Here is a 15,836-nt window from a genome sequence, read left to right as displayed (position 1 = left end):
GACTCGAAGCAGTGTTTGAGGTTCCCGCGTCTCGAATTCAAGCTGTGATTGGACGAAGCGTGCGCTCCTTGAGGACGCGGGAGATAGCGCGGCTGCTATTGGCTGCTGCGCACGCTGACGCGTTGTCTCTCCCCCGGCGCGTTGTCTGCTGCAGCTGGCTCAGTTGATGGCACTCTTTCTTTGTGCGCTCCTCGCTTTACATGTCACCATTTTTGAGACTGCTGTCACCGCTGCTGTCGGGATTCTTGTGGCGTGTTTTGAACGGTTTTATGCACCCTGCGGATCGTCGTGCGGCCGTTCACGATGGGCCCTAAAAGGAAATTCAAAACGCTACATGCGTTTGGTTCGCGGCGTCATTCTATGAACGCCGTCTGCATGGCGAAGTTAGCAAAGCGCGTCACCAGCGATTGCGGAGACGCTTCCATCAGTGCTGCCTCTGCTACACTGCTACAAGAAGACTGTGTTGCCACTTCCAGCGCTGTACCTTCCGTGTCAATGCAAGAAGACGGCGTTTCAAGTGTGCCTGCTGTCCCGACTGCATCAACCTCGGCAATCGCGGCATCCCGTCTCGCGCCTGTCGCCGTGAGTGATGATGCATCATCGACAGTGCGCGTGAACACGCACTTTTTGACGCCCGAGGAGATAGAGGCGGCGGAGGCACAATGTAATGCTATGAAAAACAAACTCGGTGCCACACGCGCGACGCTACGAAAATTTCAAGCGATGTCGCCCGATCCCGCACCTGCCACTGCTAATACCGAAGATGAGGTATTTTGCCTTGTGCAATGTGTGCATTTGGCCACCTGCTCTCCACGACCTTGTGCCAACGTTGCCTTGCAACTGGACTGACAATTCGACAAGGTACCCAGCGCGGACTAGCTACAAAGCTTGAGTTGGTATGCCCACATTGTGGGATTATTGCCAGTTCTTGTAGTTCACCACGCCAGAACGATGGAAACGCTTTCGAGGTGAACATCCGAGCCATTATGGCTATGAAGCAAATTGGAAAGGGGCAGACAGCTGTCAATGACTTTTTGGCTGCTACGAATGTCTCTCACAGAGGAAGTCACAAGACGTACCAGGAACATCTCAAGAAAACATTTAGAGGCCCAGAGACTCAATGCATGGAGAGCTTCTATTCTGAATCAGCAGCTGCTGTGAAAAAGGTTTATCAGGAGATGGACCCAGGATTTACCAGAGACATTACTGTAGTCTATGATGGCACCTGGCATAAGCATGGACACACATCCCACATCGGAGTTGGGGCAGTGATTGAGAATCACACTGGCCTCATCTTGGATGCTGCTGTCCTCTAGCTGTCCTCTAAAACCAGTGCCTCGGGTGTCAAACAGGACCCAAACCAGAAGACACTGAGTACTCAAGCTGGCGTGAGCAGCACATCTGCCAAAGAAACACGGACGCCAAGTCTGGGAGGGTGGAGGTCGAGGCAGCCTTGACTCTTTTCACTTGTTCACTGACAAAGCACAACCTCCGTTATACAACGATTGTGTCCAATGGAGACAGTGCCACCTACTCTGCCCTTGTGAAAGAGAATGTTTATGGGCTAGTCCCAGTTGTGAAAAAAGAATGCCTCATCATGTGCAAAAAAGGATGGGGGCTGCACTGCGCAACCTAGTGCAAAAGAGTGATAAGTCGTTGGGAGGGAAAGGAAGGCTGACAAAGGCTCTTATTGACAAGCTGACAGACTACTATGGCTGGGCTTTGAGAAATCACTCAAATGATGTGGCAGCAATGCAGCGTGCAGTGATGGCGTCCTACCACCACATCACATCGACCAATGCAGAGCCTCACCATGACCTATGCACAGAGGGTGCTGACTCATGGTGCCGCCACAAGGCTGCTGAGGCAAATGGTTTACCACAACCAAGGCACAGGTACAATCTGCCAGGCTATGTTGCTGAGGCTATGCTGCCTGTTTACAAGCGCCTCTCGGAGCCTTCTCTTCTTCAGCGGTGCCTGGGAGCGAAGACTCAAAATGCATCGAAATCTTTTCATTCTGTTCTGTGGTCATTGATGCCCAAGGAGCAGCATGCATCCCTGATTGCAGTGAAGACAGCACTGAATGATGCAGTGATGAGGTACAATGCTGAAAACCAAAGGGCGACCAAAGAAATTTGTCTGCAGGGCTCACACCTGGCCACCTAGCCATCCATCGAGCTGTGGAAAAAGATGCCTTGCGCATGGGAAAGGCTGAGAAGCGAGGTCAAACAAAGACTGAGAGGCGGCAGATAAAGAAAGTCTGCAAAGACACCGCAAACTATTTTTCGGGGTCATTTTAGACCTGGAAATGTTCTTTCAAAACATCAAGGGCCGTTTTCTCAAAATGAATTTTTTTCCTGGTGTGGCTGCTTATGCCAGCAGTATCTCTGCAACTGTTAATCAGATTCCCACGAGGTTTCTTTTATTCTGTGCCTGAATAAATTTCTGAGGGCAAGACAGGCCCACATTTTTCATGATATTGACTCTGGAATTTATTATAAGCAATTGAAATTAGGCTAATGGTCTAATTAGTAACACTAAACTCAATGCTGTGCTAAAATTTTTGAGCGAGGAAATTCAAAAAAAGGGCTCTGTCTTGCCCTGTGGTACCTATTCAGGAATCTTCATAATGGATTTGACAGTGCCAACACATTTTGCAAATTCTCCAGGCATGTCATAAGGAACCTATGTGAACCATTCTGATATACTCCTGTAACTTGAGTACCAGTGTACGTAGCTCCATGAAACTTTGTAGTTATTCAAATGTCTACGCCATGAGTGTACCCTGAAAATTTCATTCAGTTATCTCAAGAAACAAAAAAAGTTGGTGTTTGAAAGTAGCCTCCCACCTTAAGGGGGGACTCGGGTCTTGAAATCGCGAAAAATGGTCAAAAATGGCAATTTTCAAAAATTGCGATTTTGAAGTCTTTAATGTCCCAACTATGCCTCTACAAAATATTGTAGCTGAATTCCAACTCAAAGTATGAAAAAAAAAAACGGCAATTTAGAAACATCAGTGAGCCAAAATTGAACGCCAAGCGCGAAGGTTTGCCCCATTTTCAAGCTGCCGTAGCTCCGCGCGACGTGAACCGATCATCGCCATCTTGGTCTCGTTTGAAAGCCGTTTTCCCGCTCTCCAATTTGATGCCTCTCGGCGCGCTGTAGACCCTCGCACAGCGGAGCCATCAGCACCCGTTCTCAAGGGGGGAAAGAGTCGTGAGACAGCCGCCGATTGGGTAAAATGGGCGCCTCCTCGAGGCGCAGCCCTCTGATTGGCCGTGACGCATGCTTTGCCTCTGTTACGTCTCGCCTACGGCGCGCGGTATAGCCGGCGCGGATGCAGCGGACGCCGCGGCTTCGTTCATCGCTGCCGCAACGCCTCCCGCCAAGCGCGTCCAGGCAGGTTTCAGTGCCACGTGTCGTCGTGCGTGCGTGTGTGTGTGTGTGCATGTTGGTGCCCACGCTTGTCAAAGCGCGGCAGCCGGGGAGAGGAGCTCCCCAACTGGGAGGCGAGGAGGTCTGACCGGCGCCGGCCTGGCGGACGCTCCCGTCACGTCTGGACATGTTCAAGCGTCGCCGTATCGGACGCCTCTTCCCAAGCCGTTCCTTCTTGCCCTCGACTCCGTGGGTATAAAGGGGGCTGCCCCGGACGCCAACGAGAGACTTCGATTCCTTCCTTCGAGTAACGTGGTCGCCCTGACCGGCTGCTCTTTTGCGATGCCAGAATAAACAAGTTGTTCTGTTGCCAGTCGACTCATCCTTTGCCGGGACCTTCGGATGTTTCCCGCTTTGCCCCAGGCCGCCAGGCCAACGCTACCCTTGGGGCTTGCAACCCAGATGCAACAACTGGTTGCCAGCGGTGGGATCCCGACAACGGAGGCCAGCAGCGAAGATATGCGGTCAACTGTATGCTGAGCAGCACAACGACCATCCGGGAGCAGTGCAACGAGCCCTGTGTGATGACTGGTTGCCTGCAGCGGAACGACTGCGCTGAATTCTTGGCTGCGAGGTTTGGTGAGTGCGGGACTTTCTTCTTCTGAGTTTTGCCAGGCTTTTGTTAGTGTCAGAAACAGAGCTGGTAATTGTGGTTGTCGTTGCTGCCGGGTTAGTTTGCGGCAAGACAATAGTAGGCAGTAGAGAAAGCAGCATTCGGAGCAGCCATGGATTTGAAGTCGTTGCGCAAACCGAAATTGCTGGAGCTTGCAAGAGAGTTGGGTCTGGATGTCTCAGACAAACTCAGAAAACCAGAACTGCTAAAGGCTATTCTTGAGTTGGAGGCTGAGGATGACGAGCTGTCGGAATGCCTTGAGACCATTGAGGAGAGGGAGCAAAAAGAGAAAGACGAGCGCGAACGTAAAGAACAAAAAGAGAAAGACGAGCGCGAACGTAAAGAACAAAAAGAGAAAGACGAGCGCTAACGTAAAGAACAAAAAGAGAAAGAGGAGCGCGAACGTAAAGAGCAAAAAGAGAAAGAAGAGCGCGACCGTCAACACGCTTTGGAAATGAAGCGTCTCGAGGTAGAGATGGAACGCGCTCGTAATGGAAGTCAGGCACACGGTGCAGGAGAACGGGTATCGTTCAAAATGACTGACCTGATGCGGCCGTTAAAGCTTGGAGAGGACATTGGTTTGTTCCTGGTTAACTTTGAGCGAACGTGCGAGAAGCAGGGGTTCACTCGGGAAACGTGGCCACAGCGCTTGCTCACTTTGTTACCCGGCGAGGCGGCCGACGTAGTCGCTCGCTTGAAGAGAGAGGAGGCAGAGGATTTCGACCAAGTGAAATCGAGTCTGCTAAAAAAGTACAGGCTGTCAGCGGAGGCGTTCCGTCGGAAGTTTCGGGAAAATGAAAAAGGCAGAAATGAGTCATATACAGAGTTTGCCTACAGGCTTATGTCAAACATGCAGGAGTGGCTCAAAGAAGAGAAAGCGTTTGGTGACCACGAGAAAATTCTGCAGTGTTTCGGGCTGGAACAGTTTTATAGTCGGTTACCTGAGAACGTGCGGTATTGGGTCTTGGATAGGCCAGAGGTTAGTACAGTGGCCAAAGCCGCCGAGCTAGCCGAGGAGTTTGTGACGCGTCGGGCTCGCGGAGCTAAGGACGGTCAAAAGGGTGAATTTGGCTCCAAGTCTGAGAGGCCGAAGTTCACACCCATGAGAGCAAGGGGGGACACGCGTAGTGCGGATGCGAGTGAAAGCAGTCCGACCGAACGTAAGGAGACGGCGGCAGCCGAAGCCGAACGCAGAAAGCGGTTCGAGGCGAGGCAAGCGCGCGTGTGTTATACGTGCCAGAAGCCGGGTCACTTTTCGGCGCAGTGTCCAGAAACAAAAACAAAAGTCGTGTTTTTGTCATTATGCAGCACTGACGAGAACATGAAGCTTCTCGAGCCTTACATGCGAGACTTCCTCGTGAACGGGAAAGAGTGCCGAGTGCTTCGGGATTCCGCAGCTACAATGGATGTAGTTCACCCCTCTTACGTAGAACCCGATATGTTCACGGGCGAGTGCGCATGGATCAAGCAAGCCGTGGAAGCTCACAGCGTGTGTCTGCCCGTAGCAAAAGTGGTTATTGAAGGACCTTTCGGAGCAATTGAGACGGAGGCCGCAGTGTCATCTATGCTGCCCCCCCAGTACCCATACCTATTTTCGAACCGGTCCGATCACCTCCTGCGCGAGAAGGGTCTTTTGTTTGGTGAGGCTAGCGTTCAGGCCTTAACCAGATCGAGAGTTCGGGAGCTCGCTGCAAAGGCGGTAGTTGCGGGGCCGACGTTGTCGAGCAATGAGAAAGGGTCGGAGGCGCAGCAAGCTGATATTCAGAGCACGTCCGAACTGAATAAAATTGAGCCTGTAGCGCTGAAGGCACCAAGTACTGAAGAGGAAACGCCCGACACGGGAAAGTTAGAAGAGCTATCTGCAGATTTGCTCATCGCGCCTACGTCCGATGGACTTAATAGGTTGCTAAAAGTCAGCCGGTCGGCTTTGATAGCCGAGCAAAAAAAGGATGGCAGCCTAGAAAACATGCGCTGCAATGTCAAGGAAGGTATCGCCAAGAAAAATGTTCGTTTTGTGGAAAGAGGTGGGGTCTTGTACCAGAAGTATCTAGACCGCAGGGGAGTCGAATTCGATCAGCTGATCGTGCCTCAGTGCTACCGTCAGGATCTGTTGCGCTTGTCGCATGGCGGTTCGTGGTCCGGACACCTAGGAGTTAAGAAGACTAAGGACCGTCTCTTGCAAGAGTACTATTGGCCAGGGTGTATTCGTGACGTAGAAACCTTTGTGAGGACATGTGACACCTGTCAGCGGGTTGGCAAACCAGGGGACAAATCGAGGGCGCCGTTGAAGTTGGTGCCTATCATTACGGAGCCTTTTAGACGGCTCGTTATTGATACAGTGGGACCTCTGCCGGTAACAGCCACGGGGTACAGACACATTTTGACTGTGGTCTGCCCAGCGACAAAGTTCCCTGAAGCAGTGCCGCTTAAAGAACTCAGCTCAGTTGAGATAGTCAATGCACTACTGTCCATATTTGCGCGAGTTGGTTTTCCTGCGGAAATCCAGTCAGATCAGGGCACAGTGTTTACTAGCGCTTTGACGACAGCCTTTCTCGAAAGGTGTGGGGTAAAGCTGTTACACAGCTCAGTGTACCACCCACAGTCGAATTCCGTTGAGAAGCCCCACTCCGTCATGAAGCGCGTGTTGAGAGCATTGTGTTTTGAGCAACAAAGTGATTGGGAGCTGTGTCTGCCTGGGGTGATGTTTGCATTAAGGACCGCGCCGCATGCGGCTACGGGGTTTTCGCCAGCTGAGCTGGTGTGCGGTCCCTCGCTGCGGTCTCCGCTTCGCATGCTTCGAGACTCGTGGGAAGGCAGGGGCGACGACCCAGTCGTGGTCGAGTACGTGCTTAGTCTCCTCGAACGCTTAAGAAGGGCACAGGAGTTGTCAGGTGAAGCAATGTCAAAGGCCCAGCAGAGGGCCAAGGTTTATTATGATCGGACAGCCAGGGCCCGTCGTTTTGAGGTGGGCGATGAGGTAATGGTATTGCGCACATCGCTAAAAAACAAACTCGACGTGCAGTGGGAGGGCCCAGCACGGATTGTTCAAAAACTGTCGGATGTTAACTACGTGGTGAGTCTGCCAGGAAAGCGGAAAGCACAGCAAGTTTACCACTGTAATCTGCTCAAACCCTATAGACAACGGGAAGCAGTGGTGTGTATGATGGTAAACGTTCCCGAAGAGCTTCCGGTCGAGCTTCCGGGACTAGGCTCAGTGACGAGCAGGGAAGACACTGATCAGGTCATTAGTGACTTACTCAGTAAAGCACCGCTGTCGCCTGAGCAGAAAACCGAACTACACCAACTCTTACAAGAGTTTCAAGGTCAGTTCTCTGAGAGGCCTGGTAGGACTTCTGTCCTTACTCATGATATAGAACTTACCTCCCCAGAGCCAGTACGATCCAAGGCGTACCGGGTGTCACCCCGCCAGCGCGATATTATGGAGGCTGAGGTAAAGAAAATGCTACAGCTCGGTGTTATTGAGGCGGGTGAGAGTGATTATACCTCCCCTTTGATTTTAGTTGAGGTACCGGGCAAGGAACCTCGTCCTTGCGTCGACTACCGCAGGCTTAATTCCATTACTAAGGATCAAATTTATCCGATCCCTAACATCGAGGAGCGCCTTGAGAAAGTTAGTAGCGCTCAGTTTATTTCCACCCTAGATCTTGTCAGGGGTTATTGGCAGGTTCCACTTACAGAAGAGGCTAGTAGGTATGCGGCGTTCATTTCACCAATGGGAACATTCCGTCCTAAAGTTTTGAGTTTTGGTTTGAAGAACGCGCCATACTGCTTTTCAAGCCTCATGGACAAAGTGTTGCGAGGACAGGAAGAATTCGCTTTACCGTATTTAGACGACGTAGCGATATTCTCCGCATCCTGGTCTGAGCATATGGCACACTTGCGGGCAGTGCTAACCCGCCTGCGCGAAGCGGGCTTGACAGTCAAAGCTCCCAAGTGCCAATTAGCACAGGCCGAGGTTGTATACCTCGGTCACGTGATTGGACAGGGTCGTCGCCGCCCCTCTGAAATAAAGGTGGCCGCTGTGCGAGACTTCCCGCAACCGCGCACGAAGACCGATATTCGGTCGTTCTTAGGTGTCGCCGGCTACTATCAGAGGTACATCCCCAGGTACTCCGATATCGCGGCTCCCCTGACGGATGCTCTAAGAAAAACAGAGCCCCAAACAGTCGTCTGGAGCGAGACAAAGGAAAGAGCTTTTAGCGCCTTAAAGAGCGCCCTAACAAGCCAGCCTGTGCTACGATCGCCAGACTACACAAAAGGGTTCGTTGTTCAGTGCGATGCTAGTGAGCGAGGCATGGGCGTTGTACTGTGCCAAAGGGACAATGGAGAAGTGGAACACCCCGTCCTGTATGCTAGTCGTAAGCTGACCTGTCGTGAGCAGGCGTACAGCGCCACCGAGAAAGAGTGTGCGTGTCTCGTGTGGGCCGTTCAGAAATTGTCATGCTACCTAGCCGGCTCGAGGTTTATCATTGAGACGGATCACTGCCCTCTCCAATGGCTGCAGAACATCTCTCCCAAAAATGGCCGCCTCCTGCGCTGGAGCCTCGCTTTGCAACAATATTCCTTCGAGGTGCGTTACAAAAAGGGGAGTCTCAACGGTAACGCCGATGGCTTAAGTCGAAGCCCCTAACGTAGGAATCCGCCTCAAAGTTGTTCGTTACTGATGTTTTCTTCCTGAGGCAGGATTTTTGACATATTGCTTTTGTTTAGTGTTTCAAAGTGATTATGTGCTTTCTAGTGCAATTTTCCAATTTGTGGACGCGTTCTGAGTGCTGCTTGACTACTGTAAGGAACTAGGCAGTAGTATAAAAGGGGAAAGAGCCTGGCAGAGCTTAGTGAGGGTTGTCTCGTGCTTGCTGACTGAGCGGTTGCGTTTCGGCGTAGTTCTAACGCTTGCTGGGAACGAGCACAAAAATGGCAACTCTCCCGAAGTGACTTTGCAGTGTCCTATGTGATCCTGAACCCGAGAACGAGGCCTTCTCTGTACGCTGCGCTCGAGCAACGTCGAGGGACGATCGGTTTCGATTACGAGCATCATCGAGCGACATCCCTCTGGACAGCGGATGCAGTCCCCTGACCATCGGAATCTCCTTCTCCCGGCGGGGCGGTCTGTTACGTCTCGCCTACGGCGCGCGGTATAGCCGGCGCGGATGCAGCGGACGCCGCGGCTTCGTTCATCGCTGCCGCAACGCCTCCCGCCAAGCGCGTCCAGGCAGGTTTCAGTGCCACGTGTCGTCGTGCGTGCGTGTGTGTGTGTGTGCATGTTGGTGCCCACGCTTGTCAAAGCGCGGCAGCCGGGGAGAGGAGCTCCCCAACTGGGAGGCGAGGAGGTCTGACCGGCGCCGGCCTGGCGGACGCTCCCGTCACGTCTGGACATGTTCAAGCGTCGCCGTATCGGACGCCTCTTCCCAAGCCGTTCCTTCTTGCCCTCGACTCCGTGGGTATAAAGGGGGCTGCCCCGGACGCCAACGAGAGACTTCGATTCCTTCCTTCGAGTAACGTGGTCGCCCTGACCGGCTGCTCTTTTGCGATGCCAGAATAAACAAGTTGTTCTGTTGCCAGTCGACTCATCCTTTGCCGGGACCTTCGGATGTTTCCAGCTTTGCCCCAGGCCGCCAGGCCAACGCTACCCTTGGGGCTTGCAACCCAGATGCAACACCTCCTGCGGCCCCGCGGCCGCGTTGTTCGGCTCCTTCCCATCACCTGCTTTCGCCTGCACACCCGTCGTTTTTCGCGCTCCTCTTTGTTTCCTAGTATTTTTCGTTCTGCCTTTTTCCTTATCGTTCTTGTAGATATTTTGGCTACTGAACCGCTTCTTTTAGCCTCGAATTTCGTGCTTTTGCGTGTATTCGCCTGCCTGGTGTCTTTGTTCCGTGTGTCACGACGGCCCGAGACACGCGCTTGAAAGCAAGCATGCGAAAAGCAGTCAACAAAGAGACGCGCATGGAATAAGAAAAGCGCTGCATCGTCGAGAACTGCAGCTTCGGTGATGCCGCAAGCTGCTGTGCCCTCGGTGGATGCGGCTGGACTGAGCTCGCCAACAACAGCTTCGCCGGTGGATGCAGCTGAACAAACCTCGTTGATGCCAGCTTCGCCGGTGGACGCGGCTGGACAATGCCGATCGGCGTCAACTTCGATGTTACCGCAAGTCTCTGCACTGCCGGTGGATGTGCCTGGACTAAGCCCGTCGAAAATGTAGACTTTTGATATGCTGCAAGTCGCTTCGAATTCCGTGTCGTCGGAAGCGGCCGAGCCGGCTGACCGAAGCCTAACGTCGACTTCGGCGTTTTCGCACGCCGCTTCGGTGCCGACGGACGCGGATGAACCGAGCTCGCGTGCTCAACGCTTCGACACGGTGTTTTTCATGGAGGCAGAGTGCGCGGGGCGTGAAAAATACGCCGACAACATCAAAACTTCGTTGGCGAAGAGGTCCGCGACTTCCCGCAAGTTTGAGCTAATGAACGTCAGCACAGCAAGTGAAGACGACGATCGCGGCACAGAGTATATCTTCGTTGATCTCACTGTACTAAAGAAGCTGTTTGCATCCACAAGCTGCAGCAAGAGTGGGATGGCCACTCTCCAACTCACAAAGTGCAGTGAGAGAGAATATGGCCTAGCAGTGAAGTTGCAGCTCACATGTTCAAATTGCGATTTCGCCGAGCGGCACTTCTCGTCACGAGTGCCCAGCAAATCCAACATCACGCCCTTTGAGGTCAATTTGCGGGCAATGAAGGGTACACAAAGTATAGGCAAGGGAGCGAATGCCCTAGTGGATTTTTGTGCCACCATGAACCTCTCTCACCGAGGACTTCCCCATAAGACTTTCAGGGGGCATATGGACACCATGGTGAAAGCTTGCCAGGCAGTAGCTACTGCTACAGAAGCAGCAAGTGTAAGTGGTGAAGGATATGTATAAGAACTTCCTCAACCCGCCAGGAAATGTATATGTTATATTTGATGGCACATGGAAAACATGTGGTCACAATTCAAATATTGCAGTTGGCTGCATCATAGAGCTATACACTGGCCTAGTACTGGCCCACGTTGTGCTCTCGAGGTACTGTCGTGGGTGCCAAGGGGCACCTGATACCAGTGATGATGGGTACTGTGACTGTTCTGTGAACCACAAGTGCATGAAAAACATTGACTGCAATGCCGGCCGGATGGAGACTGAAGCAGCTATCATTTTATTCAACAGGTCGCTGGAAAAAAATAGGTTGTGGTACACAACTATAGTTTCTGATGGTGATAGCCACACCTTTCATGCATTGACCTCGGAAGGCGTGTATGGATATATATCCATTGAAAAGAAGGACTGCTTGAACCATGTCCACAAGCGGATGGTAACGGCTCTTCGCAACTTGGTTGAGAAGAAGAAAGCACAAGGAGAATCTCTTGGCAGAAAGGGCAACCTCACCCAAGACAAGATAAAGAAAATTACAAGCTACTATTGGTATGCCTTGCGGAGCCACAGCCACGACGTTGCAAGGCATGAAACAGGCAGTGCATGCCGTGCTGTTGCACATGACCTCGACAGATGAAGCCCCAGACCACAGTTGCTGTCCTCAACGGGTTGATTCGTGGTGTGCCTTCAATCGTGCTTTGGCGAACCAAGTGGAGCCGCCACCACACAAAAACCTTCTGCCAGACCACAATCGCACTGCTCTTGAGCCAATCTTTGCAAAGCTGGGCGACGAGGCCCTCTTGGAGCGTTGCAAAGATGGCATGACACAGAACGCCATCGAGTGGCTACACTCTGTCATTTGGAGCCAAAGCTCCAAGAACACGCATGACTCTTTGCTGGCTGTGGCAAGAGCTGTTGCAGAAGCAGTTTCTCGCTTCAACCAAGGAATGGCAGCAACCAGCAGAGCTGTTGCAGCACAGCTTGGTTACAGGCCTGGGAGCTGCCTCATTCGTAGGAGCCTTGAAAAAGATAAACAGAGGCTGTGCAGGTCTGATAAGGGTCACAACAATGCTGAAAAGGTGAAGAAGAGGATGGCCAAGAAGCACTAGCCTGACAGCACCCAGGACTACTGCCCAGGACTTTTGTGAATGTGTGGCAGATTCAAAGAAAATAGCAAGTGATTTTCTAATTTTCTAAGCTTTTTTTTTTGTCAAGTGCCAATGCAATACAGAGGTTTTCACTATCTTTACATGAACAGATTTCTGTAAGTTTGGTGTTTGTGTTCAGCGATGACTGGGCTGCATGCTAAAGCATTAAATTTTTCCATCTGATCAGTAAACAAAAATGGCAGAGTAAGCAAAACTTTGAATGCAATTTTCTCAGCTTTGTTTTTTCGATCAAATGCCTTTGCCTTACTGAACTTTTCATAATGTTTGCATCGACCGATTTTATTGAAGTAGGTATCATTTTTTTCAGAAACACCTCAGCTACATCCTAAAGCTTTCCAATTTTCATTAAACCCAATAGACTAGCAATTAGGTCAGATGTCAGCTAATTACTTCCACATTGTTTTTTTTTTCCTACTTTGTTATTCATTCATGACCTATGTGATGACTTTTTAAAAATTTCTTTAGCTTTAGGATGTGCAATGGGCCCTTAAAAATGACAGCATTACTTTAAAACTAGTTTTTTTAATTAAGAAATTACCATAATGGCCCGTAAGAAAAGACCTAAGTGGCCCAAATTATTTTGCCATGTCCTCATTTCTGGATGAGATATATAAAATCTGAATACATATTTTGGGTCAGCATTCAAAGATATATCGGCATGCCAATTTTCAGGAAGATATGTTAAGAAATAAAAAAAAGTTTCCAAGACCTTCATACCCCCTTAAAAAAGAACAAGGCTAGTAGAATGGCTCAGGAGTTTTATTGGCCGTATTGTTGGAAGGATGTCGAACAATTTGTGTGCCCTAGCAACACCTGCCAGAGTCGGGAAATCCGCTGACAAGTGGGCAAGTGGAAGGCACCGACGAAATTGGTGCCAGTCATAACAGAACCTTTCCGGCGACTGGTAATCGATATTGTAGGTCCTCTGCCAGAGTCAACGAACAGTTGTTGGTATGTTCTGACCACCCTATGTGCCGCGACCAAGTTCCCAGAGGCGGTACCTCTTAAGGAGAGATGCGGGTGAAAAAACGCGATTTTTTTTATTTTAGTTTTTCCGTTTTTGATTCTTTTAACATTTTTAGACATTCATCTACCTTGTCTCGAAAAATGAAAGCGTTATTCGCACCAGAAATTAGCAAATAATGCGTCCAAATGAGTGATGGTCTGCGCAGAAACATATCAATATCCCCGAAAGTTGCCCACCTTTGCGTGCCTGCCATGCAAAGCACCTTCGCCGCACGGCATGGCGATCACTTAGCAGAGGTAGGCCGAGCCTTATTCTCGCCCATGAAACGGCTGCCAGTTTCGCATATTCACTAAAAAATAATAAAAAGAGCTTATTTTGCCGTCGCTTTCAAGCCTCTCTTCGATCACGTGGTGCGATTCTGCCGCCGCCATTGCCTCCAGGTGGCCAGTTTGTGCAGCGAAGCCTATGCAGCACAGGTTCTGCTGTTTCTTTCCCTGTTGCGAGCTTCACGAGACTGCCACAATCACTTCTGCGTTGTTTTTTTTCGGTGCAATCATGGTCAGTCCAAAAACGCGCAATGTTCGCGTGCAAAAGTTTCATACCAAACATAATTACAAAGGGCGGAGGCGCAAGTTGACGCCGAAAACGATTAGCGAGAAGAGCGTCCCGAAGCCTGCTAGGCCTAAGGACGGCAGCGGCTCCGACGAGATAGACTCCGCCATGCACTTTGTTAGTGCATCTGAGAAGAAGATTGGCCTCTTCAAAAACGAAGAAAGAAGATGCAACAGCTCCTCCAGTGCGGTAATTTGTGACACTGATGCACTAACGATGCTCATGAAAGGCGCGGAGTGCCCCGTTTGTCGAGAGTGCCAACTGTGCGTCCGGGAGTCGCCCTGAAAGCACAAGGGACTTTCGCTGTACTTAGAACTCTGCTGTGGAAACAGTGAGTGCCCCGAATCGGTTCTATCATCGTCGTACACTTCGAGGCATGCAGAGGCAAGCGGAAACGTCAGCGCGGACGTGGCGGCAAGCGCAGACACAAGCGCGCAGCGAAGTTACGTGAGCGAGAGCTCGCGCGGCAGCTTTGCTGTAAATGTGAAGGCTGTCATAGCCGCTCGCGCAATCGGTGCTGGCTACGATCAACTCGTGCGGTTGTGCACTATCATCGGCCTTCCAAAACCGATGCACCAGAAGTCCTTCCACGCCATAGCAAAGAAGGTGCATTCCGCAGCCGTGAATGCTGCCGCAAAAAATCTCGACAAGGCCAGAGAAATCGAGGCTCAAATTGGCGGCGCAGACGCCGCTGTTGTGTATGACGGCACTTGGCAGAAGAGGGGCCATAAGAGTCACAATGATGTGGGCACTATTGTGGCCCTTGAACAGTGGCCTGTGCCTTGATTTTGAAGTACTGTCTAATTTTTGCCTTGCATGCAGTCGGCACAAAGTACTGAGCAGTGAATAAGAAGAGATTTGGCAAGCGTTCCACCGCCCCGTGTGCAAGAAAAACGTGAAATGCTCATCACATGGAATGGAGAAGGAGGCAGCACTTTGTATTTGGCAGAGAACGCTGTCAAATGAGACACCACTGCGTTTCACAAAGTTTTTGAGCGATGGAGATAGTAAGGCCTATACAGCAGTCTCCAAGGCCCAAGTGTATAGTGCTACAACTATAGAGAAAGAGGACTGCACAAATCTCATTGCAAAGCACCTAGGAACAGCCCTTCGGCAACTGAAGACTCCACTTCCACGCTAAAGGACCCAGCAATACAAAAGCTGCAGACTTAATATCAGACAGCAATAACTCGCAACAGGTGTGATCTTCGTGCAATGTACTGCAGTATTTGGGCTTCGTATTTGCATTCTTGCTCTAGTGCTGGGGCTAGTAGCCACAAATTCTGTCCGGAGGGCCCATCATCATGGTGCAAACGCAAGCGAGCGGAACCTCTTGGACAGCCTCCACCTTGTGGGATACACTGGTATCCCCTCCTCGTCCCCCGCGCCAGCGGCGACTGTGACTTACACGGGCGCGCTGGCCGCCAGGAATGTGGAGAGAAGACACCCCCGCGACTCTGCTCATTTCCGCCCCAGCACTGACGTGACGTCACGGCAGCGCGCTGCCTTCTGCGGAGAGGGTAGCACGCCTAAGCTTGACGGTAACGATTTGCTGCCAGGGAAGCAATGCCCGAAGGAATAAAAGGGGGGATCGCGCGGCGGGAAGGGTCTCTCGCTGCCAGACCTTACCTAACGGCCCCACGGACCCCTTCCGCTGCCCGCCGGCCCCCGAACACCAACGCAGACGACGTCAACGACCTGGTGAGCTGCTCAACGTCTATTTTCGGATAGAACATTCTTCCGCAGTGTGCTTTACCTCGCGTTAGGATAATAAAGTATTTCCTAGCGTCCCCTGCCGTTGCCTATTTCGTCCGAACCTGCCGTGGCTGCGACTCTGCACCACGGGTTGGGGAAACGTGTTGCATACTCGAATAACGCCTGCGTGTAGCTTGCACGGAAGCTCGCTTTCCCGGCTGGCTGGACGCAGAGTGACCCCATATCTTGGCGCCCAACGTGGGGCCGTGAGGCTGCATGAGAAAGCCCACAAGGCGGGGGACCTGCACGACCAGAGGATGCGCGGGGCCACGACCCGGGACGATCTACATCCAGCGGCGGCCACTCCCAGCGCCGCGGCCCGTCAGATACTGGCGCGAGCGGGCCGCGAGGCCGAGTTCG

The 15,836-nt window shown here is 51.6% G+C and overlaps 1 protein-coding gene and 1 pseudogene across 1 annotated transcript in view; one reads left to right on the top strand and one right to left on the bottom strand.

Moving 5' to 3' along the window:
- The window catches only part of LOC144111478 (uncharacterized), a 165,928-nt gene that overhangs the window by 104,599 nt on the left and 45,493 nt on the right, over positions 1–15,836 (bottom strand). The gene's annotated exons all lie outside the window — the stretch shown is intronic.
- LOC144110814 (uncharacterized) lies at positions 987–2,474 on the top strand (annotated as a pseudogene).

Source organism: Amblyomma americanum, chromosome 11 (assembly GCF_052857255.1).
Source record: "Amblyomma americanum isolate KBUSLIRL-KWMA chromosome 11, ASM5285725v1, whole genome shotgun sequence".
NCBI classification, from domain to species: Eukaryota; Metazoa; Arthropoda; class Arachnida; order Ixodida; family Ixodidae; genus Amblyomma; species Amblyomma americanum.
Note: the sequence above shows the minus strand (reverse complement) of the source record. Positions and strands in the feature narration are given on the sequence as shown.